At 39.4% G+C, this 13,703-nt stretch overlaps 5 non-coding genes across 5 annotated transcripts; 2 read left to right on the plus strand and 3 right to left on the minus strand.

Annotated features, from left to right (window-relative positions):
- Positions 1-808: 808 nt before the first annotated feature.
- On the minus strand, positions 809-881 carry Trnai-gau (transfer RNA isoleucine (anticodon GAU)). The gene has a single exon. It is a non-coding gene; the product is annotated as a tRNA-Ile (tRNA).
- A 453-nt stretch (positions 882-1,334) lies between these two features.
- Positions 1,335-1,407, plus strand: Trnaa-agc (transfer RNA alanine (anticodon AGC)). The gene has a single exon. It is a non-coding gene; the product is annotated as a tRNA-Ala (tRNA).
- Positions 1,408-5,395: 3,988 nt separating this feature from the next.
- Positions 5,396-5,468, minus strand: Trnaa-agc (transfer RNA alanine (anticodon AGC)). Its single transcript has one exon. It is a non-coding gene; the product is annotated as a tRNA-Ala (tRNA).
- A 1,922-nt stretch (positions 5,469-7,390) lies between these two features.
- Positions 7,391-7,462, plus strand: Trnap-agg (transfer RNA proline (anticodon AGG)). The gene has a single exon. It is a non-coding gene; the product is annotated as a tRNA-Pro (tRNA).
- A 5,091-nt stretch (positions 7,463-12,553) lies between these two features.
- On the minus strand, positions 12,554-12,624 carry Trnat-agu (transfer RNA threonine (anticodon AGU)). The gene has a single exon. It is a non-coding gene; the product is annotated as a tRNA-Thr (tRNA).
- Between the last annotated feature and the right edge of the window lie 1,079 nt (positions 12,625-13,703).

Genomic DNA, 13,703 nt, shown 5'->3' on the forward strand with positions numbered 1-13,703 from the left:
TATAGAAAATAATTACCAAAACAAAAAGAACCGTCCCCGGGTGGGCTTGAACCACCAACCTTTCGGTTAACAGACGAACGCACTAACCGATTGCGCCACGGAGACTTCCTTCAAAGGATTTCGTACAATTTCCATCAAAATTATTTTTGTGGATGAAATGTTAACTTGTGTAAGGTTTCTGCTACATTGTATCATGCTCGAAAGACATGAAAAGCGAAAACCCGGAATATTTGGATAGTAAATATCATGGCCAATGAGACAACACATAACAGGTGTTATAGTATCAGTTCAACAGAAAAAGGTAGATTAAGACCTTTGTCAAATGATGTCCAACCACTTGTGGCCTGTTGGTCTAGTGGTATGATTCTCGCTTTGGTGCTAGAGGTCCCGGGTTCCGCTCCCGGACATGCCTTTTTTAATACTCTTTTGTCAATGAAAACAACATCATATCGAAACAGACAATTTTACGATGGTTTTTGTGACGTCACAACGGCCATATGAAACAACGGTATACCTTTCTTCTCTAAAGAATCATTTTGGTTTTTGCACAGACAATTCCCAGTGACTACTACGAAGCCCTTCTAGATTAAAATATGACTTAACCAAGTGTTTCTGTTGGCCGGGAAACATTTCCAACGACTCCTAGGAAAATATTAAACTAGAGTAATTTTGATCCAGTCCTCTTGTTTTGAACTGATCAGGGGAATTTAACTAATGAAAAAAAAAGAAAGGAAAAGAGAAATCAGAGTACAGTCAGTTAGAAATCTTAAAATGGTATTTTCCAGCTGGTTTACTAAAAAGGAAAAGTTGGTCCGTGTGAGGGTCGAACTCACGACCTTGGCGTTATCAGCACCACGCTCTACCGACTGAGCTAACGGACCAGACAAATTAATCTCGGTGCCGTTTTTTTAAGTATTATTCTTGTACTGATCAGTACAAGAACGTTATCAGAAGTTTGGTCTAATGAGGAACAGCACCCGCTTATTGGCTTTGTTCAAACTGATTTGGTTTTATTCTTTAAGATGTATGTATATATTGTTAACGTGCTTTCTCAAATGATGAGGAGATTTTTGCTGAAATATAGCTATCCCGAAATTATTTATTGGCAGTTGTTTCTCATATACTTTCCAATAATGTCTCGTCAATATCAATAGCTAATGTTCTAAATAACAAGGAACTAGAATGAAAAGCAACATATTTTATTAAATTATCTGTTTTTCTAAAATGAAATTCTAAGTAAATTGTTTAGAAAAAAGCTTAAAAACTAATTACCGGGTCATGCCTCGAACATTGGTTTTTCAATAGTTATAGCAACTTTTATATGCTTACGCTTTGGGGAATTAGCTCAAATGGTAGAGCGCCCGCTTAGCATGCGGGAGGTACCGGGATCGATACCCGGATTCTCCAGCAGTCTTTATTTCACTAGCTAATATGCAGCTTTAATTCTTTTTGAAGACAGATGTTCTTCTGACCATTGTTGTACAAATAACGGTTTGCAAACTTTTTATTTGGATGATTTTCTCTAGCTATCAGAGAAGGTGGGAATACTCCTATTAATGAATTTCCACTGTCCCTCTGAAACAACGTGGACTTCAATCGACTAGCAGTAAAGGAGCAATACCCGAAGCACCTTTCGGTATTGGCGCGGTCTACGCTTTCAGTTACGGTTTTGTAACGCAACCTTTCTCATAACAGCCGTACAACGCAGATAACACAAAGATTCTCTGAAAAATTACTTTTGCCTTTACGACTCGCTTTATTGAAACCTGGAAGTTAAAGGTTGAATTTCATCTTTTAGAACTGAAATTGACGCCCTCCTTTGACACTGGATGGTAAGGAAACGTTAAATGGCCGCACCTGTGCCTTGCTAGCCCACACACGGCAGAGCTTATCCCAGTCTCCGTTGTATTAAACAACTGAGAGTATTTTTCTGTCCCATGGATGGGATGATAGTCCATCTTAGTTATCCGCCCCCACCCCCCACCGTGGAGCGAACTACTCTTACAGCAATGAAAGAAGAAAGAAATGTAAACTCGTCAAACGAGGCAGGTTGACCAAAGAAATGTCGCTGAACTAACGGGACAAATGTAATCCAGGGCGTCTATTTACATTTGAGTAATGTTTTAAAAGCGCCTCGATAATTTGAGCTGTGAAATGCATAAATGAATGGATTTACCACAGAACTTATAAAAAGCAGCAATACCCCAAAAGCCCGCACGGGTGGCTTACCAGCCGAAAATAGCGAAGGGCAGTAACAACACTGGCAGGTAAAACACACGCCCCGAAAACAAAAGTAACTGTCAGCGACATCTTCAAGAGTTGTTTTCGTTGTCGCATGAGTTCTTTTTCGGGGATATTGTTATCAGGTGTAACTGCTTTTCTGTGATTTCACAAGTTTACTGTAGTAAAAGTTGATAACGAGAAAAGGGAGAGTGAAAACAAAAATTATGTAGAAGATAAAGTGAGTTAACTTTGCGTTCTGACTGTACGTCTGTCGGCAAGCTGCTGCCTTGAACTTGTAGTTTGCGTACACAAACAATGGTGTGTTTAAGGCAACGGACGCCATCCATGTGCCAATAATCGCGTATCGAACCGTTTCTCTCGTAAGCTGCAACATCCGAAGATGTATTACTACTGCGTTATACCGTTCTATTGCTAGGATTGTAAGCGTGAATACCGAGACAACCGTAGCAGTCAGAGGAACGTTGAAGCCGACAAAGAACATACAGAGAACAGTTCCAACAGCTCCATCTGGAAGGACCTTAATCATTGGGATTAGGGAAAAACCACAAAACAGGAGACTTGTAACTGAACATCGGCAGCCGCTAGATTTGCCAATAAATAATTCTGAGCGGTTTGAAGCGACTGGGTTTTCTTGATCATTAACAGGACGGAAATATTTCCAGCGATTCCAACTCCGATAACTACTGACGCTGATAAACAAATCAATAACTTGTCGATCGTAAAATAAAGTTTTCCATTTGAGGCTTTCTTTACCAACTCCACTATTGTCCCGTTCGTTGTAGAATTCCCTGAAATGTTTAAAGACATTCTTTTTCCCAGATTCGTTACTTGGTAGCGATTGAGGATCTGTTGAACGTTGAAGTTTGTGCCAAAGCAAATGGCTTGTAACAAATTAAAGTAAGCCTTCCTGAAAGATGTCATCAAAGCAATCAACCTTTAATGCAAAGGGGTAATCAATTTTGTTGTCTATAAATGGCAGCAAACGCAATTTAAAATCAAAGGAGACCTATCGTCAAACTCGTGGACTAAGTAATATAGAGATGAAACATGTTGGTGAACTTGCAGTTACTGGTGTATTTTTAACGGCTGTTAAAACAAGCCGGGTTCGTACCACGCAAGGTCGCACTTATCTCACAAAGCGTAGGCTTTTTTCGTTGGCTTTTGTTGCACACATATTAGAGAATAGTTAGGGTGGCAAAATTGCAGCTGAACAGAGAGTGGTAAAGGCTAAGGGTTCTTGGGTCACAGAAGACACTCATGCCAAAGAAATCATACATACACACGCACACACACACACACACAGATCTTGATGTTGATGTTTGTCTACCTGCTGGGGAAATTTACAAGCATTCAAGTCGTACAAGCTTACAGACCTTTTTCATTACATTTTATTCAAGGCTATAGGTAAGGTTTCTTTTGAGACAGCACTTCTTTTCCAATGTAGAACCGCTTGTCTCTATATATATATTGCATGTAAAGTACATCAAAATAAGTAGCCTCATTTGAAGCATTTTCAGTGTTGATCCAAAAAATCTGTCCATCCATAAATATGTACTCCTACGAGCTCACAGAGGGGTTTCTTTCCCTTTGTTATCTTTTCAATCAGGAAGCAAATTAAAGTGTAAACACAAGACAAGGTAAAAATCATTTAAGCTTATCAAAATCAAGTATTTGGGAATTCTTTTCCAAGTTAATGCGCATTTCACATCTCACTCAGAGTTCACATCAATATACTAAAATAAACAAGACAAGTATAGAGAACACAACTTTAATCTAAACTTAACTCGATGTCGGTTGAACGTGGACTACTCGATTGACGGTTGGATCTCACGGGAGATCTAATCAGCCAAACTTGAAAAGTAAAACGATAATAAGTCAAAGACTACTGCAAGGCTGACACAAGGTATATTTAAAACAATATTTCCGCTGGCCTCAGGTTGAGATGTTACTAATTATAAAATTACAATATTATATAATGGTGCCGATGATTGTCCTGGTTTCTTTCATTGGGAAGTGTTCGTTTCGCTCATATAAGTTCATTAAGGTCCTCGAATAAGACACATTCTCATCAAAGCTTACCACTTTAGTAGGTCACTTTCCAGCAAACAAATGCTCATCTCCTGGTCATTTTGAACGCCTGGACGAGTCAAATGCTCATGAAATTCAGCGCTCAAGTTGGCCATAGTACTAATTCGAACATTCGAAGTCAAGTCCACTTCAATTTAGCGAAACACCTAACATTAATGGTTGTGTAAAAGCTACAAAATCATCAATTCGGGCTGGCACGATGCATCCTTTGAGTAGTAACCGCGCAAACACGATAGCGAGGCTCGCGCTGACTGCACGGTTACTATTCCAATATGGCGTCGGGCTCGGTTACTTTTCCAACGTGGCGTCGGCCTCGGGCGCTCTCGTTCGGGCCGACTAATTACGAACAGTGTCTACACCTGAGTGAGTGAGTGAGTGAGTGACACATTTGCATATCGGAGTCCCCGCAAGAAACACGTTTCTACGCTTCGCGTATCCACGAGTTTAAAAATTGAATCGTTCTTCGGAGAATGAAATTGATTAACAATGAAATCTTGGGAACCTTTTTAATCCAGCTCGGTAGTTGGTACGGCGATGGCAGTTTTTATATTAATTTTGCTTTCTCCAGGGAGAGGAAATTAATTGAAAATGCGCCGATCGTAATCACTTAGTATTTACTTCATAGCGCGAAAGATGAAAACAAACAGAGCATTTAATCCACGTGCGAGAATCAGTTTTGTGTTGAGACTACCATCTGCTTGCTTCATATATGAAGGGTAAATGTAATTACCGACTGATGTTATAGATCGCCATCGATTTGAAAATAGCCTAAGGTTCAGCCTACTATTATATGCTGTTCTTAGCAAATTTATACCGAGTTTTAGGTCTTTTACGTTCAGTTCCTATTTGATGATGATGGACAGAAAGTAAAGCTATTTTATTATTTTATTCCGCTAGAATCAAGATTTTAATTTTTTGCTATGTAGGCAAAAGCCAAAGACCACACAGGTCCGACCGAGGGTCTCCCAAAGGTGATCCTTTTTAATTGCAAACATACACCCGTATTTACATAAGAAAGAGTTGTTGAATCTGGGAAAATAATGATTTTGAAGAAAAACAAATCTGGAGAATCCGGGTATCGAGCCCGGTACCTCCCGCATGCTAAGCGGACGCTCTACCAATTGAGCTAATTCCCTAGAAGCTCATGATGCGCAATTGCTAAGCGTTTTCTCAATCTCAACCTTTCGTATAGCAGCTAATTAACAAATAAAGAAGCCCCGACTGTGCTCTGTTCTGTTGTAAAGCACGCAGGAAGCGGTAGAGCACGAAAGAAGTGTAGGGGAAAACACGAGACGTAGTCGAGTGTTTTTCCCTACTTCTTGAGTGCTCTACCGCTTCCTAAGTGCTTTACAACAGAACAGAGCACAGTCGGGGCTTCTTTATTTGTTTTATGATGAAGAATCAGATAATTTCCCCACGCATTCGGCTGAATTTTCAAACCAAACTTTATTTTCCAAACGAGCAAAAGTGGCGTCAGCCGTGCACTGTTCTCTGACAAAGCACGCTAAAATAAGCCAATCACAATCCTTGTTAGAATTGTTCAAATAATTTGATTGGCTAACGAAGCGACAGCTGTCAATCACAAACTGGACTTCAGCTAAGCTTTCAGTTTCGAGAAGTTTGAGCGGCTTAGCTTTCGAGAGAAGAACGATGCCTTCAAAGTTCGCTTTTAAGTTAATTTTTAAATACGGATCTCAAGGCAGGTAAAGGTTTATAGTCCAGAGGAATTCGGCCGTATTGTGGCCCATGAAAACGAGCACTTTTCCAGTGGAAATTACGAAACGCGGAGCTCAAAGCTTGTGGATGAAAATGCGAAATGCCGGGTTGAATTTGAAAGGAGCTACAGTTATTTACGGCTTGTAGCCGCATGCAGCAAAATTGCCGGAACTAGCGTAAAAGTTAGAAAGACTTAACGGCTCCCACTGGTTCTACTTCGAACACAGAAGAGAATATCAGAGCAAGTTTTGCACTGACCACTCGTCGGTTTACTTCGCTGAGATGACCGGAGACGAGCGTTACTACACTACATGCAAGTGTTGTTTGAGCAAATGAGCATTTTTAATTGTAAATTTGCAAAAATAAAGCTTCTCATCATAAACAGAGACAGTTCAATTGTTTTCTGTCGTTGTTTTACTTCTTAGTATAATTTCTGCCTTCGTAACAAAATTAATGTCTTTATCGAAGCACTGTTTAGGTTGAGAATTTGTGTATTTCGCTACAGCTGTACATGTTTTGTCGGCGGGAATCTAGCAAAACTTGTTATCTTAGTACAGTTTTAACACTACTGTTGCTAACAATGGTCTCTGTGAGCCATATTTACTGCAGAAAAATAGCTCGCTTCCAGTGCGTTTGTCTGAGTCAAAGGGGATGTTTAATTTGGGTCAAATTTGTCAAAATTCCGAAGCAAAAATTTGGAAGCCAACTTACCGTCATCAACCCGTGCTCTGTTCTCTGATAAAGCACGCTGTTTCAGCCAATCAGAGCGCGCGTTATATGGAAACTGTATTATAATACTAATTAAGACAGCAAAGAGAATAAAGAGCGTGGTGCTGATAACGCCAAGGTCGTGAGTTCGACCCTCACACGGACTATCTTCTTGCTTAAGTAAGCCAGCTGAGATAACCCTATCTACTGATTTGTTTCTGATTTCTGTTTTTAAACAGAAGTAAACTCACCGACCTATTTTGCGCTTAGAACAGAAAGTTCTACGGTTAAATAGTGGTACTGTTGAATTTGATCGCTTAGAATTTACAGATTCAGAAACTTATATGCTATATAATATATGAAACATTTTTCGCACGGTAGCGTAAAAATCCCAATAATTCCGGCCCATGCGGTACCTGTCTTTTCTTTTTTTGTTTTTATTTGCACGTTGCTTTGATTAAAAAAGAAAGAAAGAAGAAACAACAAAATCTAGCGACACAATTCATAAGTTGATCCAGAAAATCTCACACTTTAATTTTTTTGATGTTACTCTACGTGAAGGTAGTAACATACTGGTAAATTAACCTGTTTTAAACCAGATTAACCGTAGTTTGTAGTATCTATTCATTGTTCTGGCCTGTTGGTCTAGTGGTATGATTCTCGCTTAGGGTGCGAGAGGTCCCGGGTTCCACTCCCGGATAGGCCCTATGTGTACTATTTTGTCAAAATATTTTACAGGTCGTGACAGCATCGATTCCTTTGGCTTTTTTTTATCACTGGCTTATTGCATGTAAAGAACTGAACGAACGAGCGAAAGAAGAAAAGCGAAGAAAGCAAGATACTTCAAAGATACTACTAGACACTACTGGATACTAAAAATATACTTCATTCTTACCCGAAAGCTAGGACTTGCGTTGAACTGTGAAACTCTCCCTTTGATTTCAAAGCCTTCTTTGAATTTGTTTTAATAAATATCTGCTGCCCTGGAAATGTCTTTTTTAAATGAGCAACGAAACATTTCCCGCGCAAAGAAAGCAAAAAGAGAAACACAAATTTGGCTTGCTTTTGTTTGCGTGCAGTCCTTATTAAAACAGAAAAGGGAGTTCCTAAACTGCTTTAAAAAAAAGTAGTATAAACATGCTAATAGAGTTGTACTTGGTTGTCCTATTAGTGAAGCTAAAAGTTGCGCATGAGTACAGCACGTGTGACTCTCTTCTCACCCTGTTTCCAGAGCGGAAATTAGAAGATTGAAAATTAACTGAAGGCAACGACATCTTTGCTAAGAATCTGGAATGAATAAATGAATAATCATTACTCACTAAACACGATGAAATTTAAGCTATAAGCTTGTGGGTTCATGTTCATGTCGCGATAAGAAAACCCACCTAAAAACTATGCCAAAAAATCCACTGTGGGCAACAAAATGGCGACTACCAATAATTCTTAGCGTCAAAATCCCTAAGAAACGCTCATGAAAAACGCAGAGAAAACTTCCTAAAGCTTTAAACCTAGCGTACACAATTAATGTAATACAGCGACAATTGTTGCAAAGATATGATTTTATGTCTACTTTGATAATCCAGGTACGCCATCCACTGTCCTAAAATGTACGGCCGCCATTTTTTCCCACTGTGGATTTTGGCGCGCTGTTACTGACGCCATGACACCTTGTGCCGAAGAAGCCGTACTTGGGTTCTGCCACCAGTGAGCCAGCTCTTCTTAGAGATTTAAGAAAATAATGATCGCAGTCAATAAATATATTTTCAGTGAAAATCTGCTGAACATTGAGAATATGGTGCGTTCACGGTTTCCTACAGAAAATTTTGATGCACGTTTTAAAATATAACAATAATAAACAAGTATGCAACGACAAATCGATAGTAAAAAATTGGAGAATCCGAATAACAGTGAATACCAGGAGCCATAATCGGGGACGGAGACCGTAAGCGCGCGCCATTTCTAGTATTGGGGTTGTCCCCATGATATGGGGCAATAATTCTATTTTTAGAACAAATTGCGCCATCGCCTGCGGCACACGCGCGTACATGCTGCGAGGATTTTTTGCGGATGTCGCGCGGGGGAAATGGCGTCCGAAATTCCCAAAATTTTTCATGTTTGTGGCCCACAACTCAACGCGTTTACGTCTGTTGGAATTTTGCTGAAGTATTTTCGTCGTAAGCTGCTCCAGTTTGAGTGAAGTAAGACAGTTTCGAATTTAGGTATGTTCCGCTGTAAGCTTATATGTATCGCTGACCAAGTTGTGTTCCCACGGATGCTTCTCTTACATGAGCTGTACATTACTTTACTTTAAATTTCACATATGTTGAAGATTAACAGCTTTTCCTTTACACAGCAAAAAACTAGCTGGATATATTTAGATATAGCAGAGCTTCAGGACTTCATAGTTTCCTAGCTCCTCTTGTCACAGGCTTGCGAGGAATTTGTCAGTCTATCGCGACCGAAAAGTAAAGCAAAATAATTGCTAGTTTGAGTTTCGCTTGAATTGTAAGCAACGCTTGATGTTTCATCAAGGCCCAATAACTTTACGTCCGTAGATACTGCTCAGTTTTATCCTTGTATAAATCCAGTAAATTCTCTGTTGTCGATGAATGAGAGCGCCCGCCGATGCGTGTTTTGTACAGTCAGTAAACATGACAAATTGTACTTCCGCCGCACTTTCGTGTGAAAGCGTATACATGTATCGAACTCAAACAATAACTATATAGTTTTAAAATACGTTTAAGATTGATAAATGTTTGAGAACATATTAAAAGCTAAGCTGAAAACATGTGAATAAAGCAGAAGTAATCAACAAAGTTACGATGACGCTTTCTTTAATCAACTTGGAATAACGATTTCGATTTTGTTGATCGAGTTATCAAAACTCCTTGTCTATTTTCATTTTCGCAGTGTAAAACTTCATTATGCTTATGTTGAAGAAACACACATGATGTTAGTAGCCTTTTTTGCGTTCGTGAAATTTGTTACAGTATCTCAGCACAAAAGATAACGAAAGAAATCTTTGTCAAGATTTGTTGACAACTGAAAACACCGACTCGCACTTGAAAGTGCACGAGCTGCACTATGCAAATGAGCTAATCGTACGCGTCAGACTTTCCTTTCAAAAACTTTCGCAAACTCACCAAACAAGCAGAAACAATAAGAAACCGTCAAAACAGGTTTTGTTTATAATGAACCATTGTCTGAGAAACTCACAAATTAACTCGATACCAGAGTAGAGAGTTTTCTTGCTATATTCTTAAATCAGAACAAACGCAGAAACATACTCGTAAGCTTACAACTAGCGCGAGCAGATCTTATTATTCATTCCCAGCGCGAGATTTAAGTCTTGTTTTCGACCCTGAAAAACCCACCTTTTCCGTTAGCTCAGAGCATAAAACTACATATAAGCGCCCTGGTTCGTATTCCCTGCCTTATTCCCTGCTATCGCTGTGAAAAATACGCAAGAGAACCTCTCAACTCTCACCATTTGATCACGCAACGTGACAACATCCACGCGAGAGCCCCCGACATGTGCTTGAATCCGCGCAGATATATGACGTCAGGATTGCGCAATCTGTTCTAAAAATAGCAAAATTGTCCCATATCATAGGTGCGCGCGAATCCCAAGAGTTACGGTCTCCGTCCCCGATTATGGCTCCTGTGAACACTGATGATGTGTAATACAGTGATTTTGTGCAGGAAGTCATGGCACACTACCTGCGTTTTAAGAGCAGATAAATGAGGAAAAAAGAACTGCAAACAGAAAAGAAAAGCCCAAAAAAATGTTAACATGGCTAGCAAAAGTCTTGATTTTGGAGAATCCGGGTATCGATTCCGGTATTTTCCGCATGCTAAGCGGACGCTCTACCATTTGAGCTAATCCCCCACTGTACAGATGCCTTAGCTATTGCGAGGCTATTTTGAAAAACAGGTTACCAGTTTTCGTCAAGTGTTACCGAGCATGAAAAAAGAGATTGAAATACACCACATTAACTAATTTAAAACTAGTAGTAATCAGAGATTATGAGAGTGTGTTCGACGCTCTCACTTTGATATATATATACCGTGAATAAATGATTTCATTAGCTGACTTTCAACTTTTTCAGCAGCAACCAAGGTTTTACAGTCAGATATGCATAGTGTCAAAGTCCTGCTAGTGAAGAGGTCACGATTTGTTGATACGTTGCGTGACGCTGCCAGTTTCTGTAGACTCTCAAGCTTCATAGAATATTTAAATTACGTACATTATTCTAAGCTAGCATTTGCAATGGCGTGTTCGTTTCGCGTGGTCGTTTATCGTAAACAAACTCCGTGCGACTAATTCGAGTATTTCCCCTGATGAATAAAGTAGTCTTATGGGTCTTGCCTTCAGAGTACTTTTCCACCGATTCCAAGCAATAAAATTTCGACCGGATAAAGACTGAGCTCTCTGTCGCGACTGGAACTAATCAACAAATGCAATCAAAATGTAGGTCTTCCCACGGTCATCATCCCAAAGCCAAGTCGTGTTAATAAACAAGGACAATTCCCTCTGATAGCACATAATAGCGAAGCGTACGGCGACTGAATGGAGAGAAGTCAAAGAAAGATCCATCGGAAAGACGAGCTTACATGGCCTGCTCACATACTCACATCTTCGGCACATGTCTCATCACATGTCTTAGCATTAAATGGTACCAGTTTACTGGCCGTGACATGGCCCTGCAAAAATCAAGCGGGGTGGCCATTTTGGTGTCCTGACAGGAATGTGTTTTTTTCGGCCTATAACCGTGCACAGACACACCAACTCTGAAAAGCCACAGGTCAAAATTAGGTTTGCGTTCCACTTCGTCGAAGGAAACAATTAAAAAGACTTACTGCTATTTGTAAAATTTGGAATAAAATAACTTGCCAAATAATATTTAAAAATCACTCTTGATCTGAATTTTGTCTTTTAGAGTGAAATAACATTATTTGGAGAATCCGGGTATCGATCCCGGTACCTCCCGCATGCAAAGCGGGCGCTCTACCATTTGGGCTAATGCCCCGATTGTTACATGAAAATCAGAGTCTTAGATAAAAGAAATGATTAGTTTTGGAAGAATTTTTGTCATAATATTACTATTGTCATAAGATTACAACAGAATAATAACTACTAAATAATTGAAATGACGCAACAAAATCTTCTATTTAATTTTGATATTTTTGGTATAATTTTGACAAGATTACTATTGCTTGAGCATATTTTCATTGCCATAAAACAGTCCATAAAGAAATCGAGACGTACAATTATAAAAAAAAAAAAAACTGCAGAAGTCAAATAAAGAAATGAAAAGGGATGTTTCCGGCCGGGCTCGAACCGGCGACCTTTCGCGTGTGAGGCGGACGTGTTACACCGCGATAAAACACGATGGGCATTTGAGAACACGAGGGAAAAGTAGAAATGTAGATTTCTCGAGTGGTCTCAAATGTGCAGAGTGTTTTATCACATTGTAATACACGGCTAAGGCTTTTTCATTTGCGCGAAAAACAATAAAACATGCTTTTTCTATTCTTTATACTCTGATCACCAGAGTAAAAAGCATGGGTTTTTGACTAATCAGAGCGTGCGCAGGGTCCTATCTATATTATAATGGTCATTAATTCGCAAGTTACGTTCCATATAATTCTTGAAATTTTTCAGTCGACTCTGGCGTAATCTTAAAAGTTAATCCATCGGATAACACAACCAAAAAAATTCCTAGGGGTACAACATGTGCAGCTTCGTTGATCAATTTTCAAAAGTAATAACAAATTAAAAAGTGCAACATCTGTAAGGCACCGATGGGATTTGAACCCATGACCTGTTTACTAGACAGGCGCTCTAACCAACTGAGCTACGGCGCCCTACATTAGTTAACCTCGTGTATTACTGTTTATTTGTTAATGTTTTAAAAATAAAAAGAAAAAATATTTTAAAAAAACATTGCTTATACAAGTAGTACTAGGTTGGTCACATGTCCACTTTCACGCTTGGTAATTTCCAGCAGTACTAAGATAGCTCAATACTTAGGGTGTTCAGCCTCAAAAGGTCCACAGCGGGAGCTTTTCTGTTTCTTTTAGGGTATTGAGCCAAAAAAATATGACAGGAGATAATGTGTCGTTTTAGAATTGGTACCTCTTAGGAGTCCCTCGGGGACCACCTGAGCTTTGATTGGGCATTTGAAAGGCGGTGTGCGAAAACTCCCAGAGGTCAAATTCTAAAAATAAAAAGATACGAGAAAGGGTTGAATCCTAGGGTTGGTATGGGAGATGGACGCTCCGGGTCATGACCTCCTGATCTTGCTTTATTGACGGGACGCGGAAAATTAATCAGCGGAGTTGGACTGGTAACTACAAGACTGCACAGAACAATAATCATAATAATACATGTTTAGCAGGGCGCATACTTCATCAAAGGTGTTCTTCATTGGGTGCCCTGCAACTGTTCTCAGATGAGTTTACACATTGTGCAACAACATTTACACGAATCTCAACATGGAAAAACATAGTATTAATTCCAAGTTGCAGGCAAAGATGGGACATTCACTCGATGTTTCCCTCGCTCGTTGTCTTCCTGTTAGACTTTCAGTGAATCCGCTGACCAATTTAAATTGCTAAACTAGTAGTAATCAAAGATTATGAGAGTGCGTTCGACTTGGACGCCTTCCCTTTAATATATATACCTTAAATAAATGGTTTCACTAACTAACTTTCAACCTCTGTCTATTGCTAAAATCAACGTTTTTCATCGACAACCGAGGTTTTACAGACAGATGTATCATAGTGTCAAAGTCCTTGCCTGTACTAACTATGATTTCTTGATTCGTTGCGTGACAGCGCCAGTTTCCGTAGACTCAAATTTTGTGCTTCATATTCTCACATTAACTGGTAACGTTTAAGCGGAATGGTTAATTTGAAAATGTGTATTTTATACACATTATTCT

Source organism: Orbicella faveolata, unplaced genomic scaffold, assembly GCF_042242905.1.
Source record: "Orbicella faveolata isolate gen_17 unplaced genomic scaffold, um_ofav_v1 contig_35, whole genome shotgun sequence".
NCBI lineage: Eukaryota > Metazoa > Cnidaria > Anthozoa > Scleractinia > Merulinidae > Orbicella > Orbicella faveolata.